Here is a 4341-nt window from a genome sequence, read left to right as displayed (position 1 = left end):
TGAGCCATCCAGGCACCCCACACATGATTGTTTTTATTTATTTTTTATTTTTAAAAAATTTTAATTCATTTTTTGAAAGACAGGGAAAGACAGTGTGAACAGGGGTTGGGGGGGATGGTCAGAGAGAGAGAGAGAGAGATACAGAATCTGAAGCAGGCTCCAGGCTCTGAGCTGTCAGCACAGAGCCCGATGTGGGGCTTGAACCCAGGAACCCTGAGATTATGACCTGAGCCAAAGGTGGACGCTTAACTGAGTGAGCCACCCAGGCTCCCCACACATGATTATTTTTAAACACCATCTATATAAACATTGACTCGATTTTAGAAACATTAATTGGGGAAGGTGATGACCAACAGATTGGAAACACGAGACTCTTGCAACAGCTTAGAGGTAGATAGATGAAGATCTTGGCCAGGTGGTGAGAGCCAATATGGAAATAAATGACTGATGTGAGAGGCAGGCATAATAATGTTCCTAACACCCAAAATGGTTTTTATTATGTAAGGCTTATGCAGAATAAATTACCAATGATTGTTCTATAGATTTCAGACCAACAGGATAATAAGAAAAAATGATTCTTAATATTTTACCCAGATTGGTTGTCAAAAATAGCCTGATTCTTTGGGATACCTGGGTGGCTCAGTTGGCTAAGCCTCCAACTTTGGCTCAGATCATGATTTCATGGTTTGTGAATTCGAGCCCCTTGTAAGGCTCTGTGCTGACAGCATGGAGCCTGCTTCAGGTAGGGTGGAGCCTGTTGAGGATCCTCTGTCTCCCTGTCCTGCCCCTCCCCCACTTGCACACACATGCATATGCACTGTCTCTCAAAAATAAACAAACATAAACAAAATAATCTGATTTTTTAAAATTCTCTACTTGAGATGTACAGACATACAATAATCAGTACCATCATCAATAGTTGGCATAGGAAACCTCAGCCTCTGTCCTCCTACAAAGAGCAATAATTAGGCTGTCCATCAATAAAAACATCTCTGAGACAGTTCAGGAGTCCACACAAGGAACTTTAGACACACAGTGAACAAACTTATCTGGCATTTTTCACAAAAATAGAAAAAAACAATCCTAAAATTTCTATAGAACCACAAAGGATAAAGATGGAGACATCACAATATCACAAAACTATTATGATCGAAGTAGTATGGTATTCATATAAAAACAGACACATAGACCAGTGGAACAGAATTAAGAGCCCACAATACAATATATGGTAAACTGTTACTTCACAATGGAGCTGGGAATATTCAAAGGGAAAAAGAAAGTCTCTTCAATAAATGGCGTTGAGCAAACATGATATTCACATGCAAATGGATAAAATTGGACCCCTCTCTTACAACACTCACATAATTCAAAGTGAATTTAGGATTTCAACATAACCATTAAAAAAATTTAAAAACTCATAAAATTGCTAGAAGAAAATATAGGTGGTAAGCTCCTTGACAGAGATCTTGGATTTTTTTTGCATATGACACTGAAATACAAGCATCAGAAGTGTACATCAGCAAAAAGGAGTACATCAAACTGAAAAAGTTATTGCACAGCAAAAGAAACAATCAATAAAATGCAGAGACAACCTATGGAATTAAGAAAATACATAAGGAACACATAATTCAATAGCAAAAACAATCCAATTTAACAATGGGCTTGAACAGACGTTTCTCCAAAGCAGATATATAAATGGCTAAAGAAGTAAATGAAAAGGTGCTTGACTAGTCGCTAGTCATCACTAGTCATCAAGGAAACACAAGTCAAAACCACAAGATAGCAACTCACATCTATTAAAACAGCTATTACCAAAAAAAGAAAAATAATAAATTCTGACAAGGATGTGGAGATAACGTAAGCCTCATACACTGTTGGTAGGAATGTAAACTAATGCAGCCACTTTGGGAAAGAGTTTGGAGATTCCTCAAAAAAAAAAATGGAATTACCATATGATCCAGCAATCCCAATTATGGATATTTTTCAAAAGGAAATGAAATCACTATCTCTAAGAGACACCTACACTGCCATGTTCATTGTAGCATTATTCACTGTAACCAAGACATGGAGTCAGCCTAAGTGCTCATCAGTGGATGAATGTATAAAGAAAATGTGGCATTGGGGCACCTGGGTGGCTCAGTCAGTTAAGCATCCGACTTCAGCTCAGGTCATGATCTCACGGTTCATGAGTCCAAGACCCATATCTGTGCTAGTAGCACAGAGCCTGGAGCCTGCTTTGGACTTTTTGTCTCTCTCCCTCTGCCTCTTCCCCACTCATGCTCTTTCTCTCTCTCTCAAAAAAAAAATTAAAAAATTAAAACAAAAAAAGAAAATGTGGCATGTGCATGTGCACACACACACATACAGACACAGTGGGATATTATTCAGCCACAAAAAGAAGGAAATCCTGGGGCACCTGAGTGGCTCAGTCTGTTAAGCGTCCAACTTCGGCTCAGGTCATGATCTCACAGTTAGTGATTCAAACCCAGAGCCTGGAGCCTGCTTCGGATTCTGTGTCTCCGTCTCTCTCTGGCCCTTCACTGTTCTCTCTCTCTCTCTCAAAAATGAATAAACATAAAAAAAAAAAGAAAAGGAAATCCTGCCATTTGCAACAATGGGAATGGATCTTATGCCTTGAGGGTGTTTTGCTACGTGAAATAAGTCAGAAAGAGAAAGACTAACACTGTATGTTCTCACTTATATGTGGCATCTGACAACAGAGATTACAGGAGTGGTAGCTGAGGGGTGGGGGACATGGGGAGATATTGGTCAAAGAGTACAAACTTTTAGTTAAAAGTTCTGGGAATCTAATGTGCAGCATGGTGACTATAGTTAGTGGCACTGTATTCTATAGTTGAAAGTTGCTTTAAGAGTTTTAATGTTCTAATTAGGTGAGGTGAAGGATAAGTTTACTAATCTTATGTGGTAAATACTCTACAATATACACATGTATCAAATCATCACCTTGTACACCTAAACTTATACATTTTTTATGTCAACTAAGACAGCTGGGGAAAAATCAGTACGCTAAGGTTTCAGTAACTCACATTCCAAAGTTTACTTGCTGAGGGTTTTTTCAGACAGGAATATTTTCTCCAATTTTAATATAGTTTTAAATATTTTACAGTAAGCTTGGCCTCTGTAGAGGGCAGTATGCTATTTTTTTTTTAGTGACTGAGCACACATAGTCTTCAAGAATCTTCAGGAATGTGATCTGAATCAGGTGGGATGTTTTTTACGCACTTTATAGTTTCGATTAGCGGTTTTCACGAGTTGTTGACTGAGGGCAAGGAAAGCACATAAGTGTCTGAAGTGAAGATTAGATATCATTCCTATATTCAGAAGACACTGCATATCACTTTCTATGTATTGTATCAGTTTAATTGTCCCCAAGCAGAGGCCCTTGGCATACGAGCCTTTCCCAACAGGGGACGGCTGTGTTTGCCCCTCCCTGTGCTGGAATCGCTGCCCTCCACTTCCCACTCCCCAGTGCCGAGACACGAACACCGCCAGGGCAAGTGCTTTGCTGAATGTAATCATTTAAAGGTTTTTGTTTTGTCTTTAAAATGATTGAAAAACATCTTTTTTTCCTATGGATAAAAGTAATTTATACTTAGTTTTTAAAAAATTCAGAAAGCACACCCTAAACCTGCTACCTAAAGACATTAGTAGATGATTCTACACATTTTTATGAATTTACATACATATCAACTGATAGGTTTAAGGAATTGAAAAATGGTTACAATAAGTAGAAATACATTTTCAAACACACCTCCCCTCTTTGGGAAATATTTTCCAATACATAGATATGCCCTCATTCTAATTGTGATTATCGGAACAATACCTGAACAGGTATGTGAGGGGGCCAGTGATGGAACTGGTCCTGAGGACCAGAGGAGGATCAGCATGTGGCAGCTGGACAGGCTGATGATTTTTATCCTTGCTATCACTAGGAAGAAACCCACAAAATTCAGCTTCATACCCCTGTCTACTGTCATCAAGTATATTAAATAGTGTAGCCCCTATACATGGCCCCGGAGAGTGGGGACTTTTACTAGCGTCAGTGCTGAGAGGGGCACTAAGAGAGAGACAGAGAGGGAGACACATAGAGAAAGAGAGTCCAAGAGAGAAAATGAGAGAAAGTTTTGTAAGATGAACAAAATATCACACTGAGCTGACAACTGTCAATCCTAAGAAATAAATGCTCTTAAGTTACTCCATAATATTATGACCCTATCCAGACCACATGAAAACAGAAAAATCAACTTTACCTACATTTAAAAAAAAATGACTGGGAAGTAATGCAGCAAAATGCAATTACTGTTTATCTCAAAGGAATAC

Source organism: Suricata suricatta, chromosome 3, assembly GCF_006229205.1.
Source record: "Suricata suricatta isolate VVHF042 chromosome 3, meerkat_22Aug2017_6uvM2_HiC, whole genome shotgun sequence".
NCBI classification, from domain to species: domain Eukaryota; kingdom Metazoa; phylum Chordata; class Mammalia; order Carnivora; family Herpestidae; genus Suricata; species Suricata suricatta.
Note: the sequence above shows the minus strand (reverse complement) of the source record.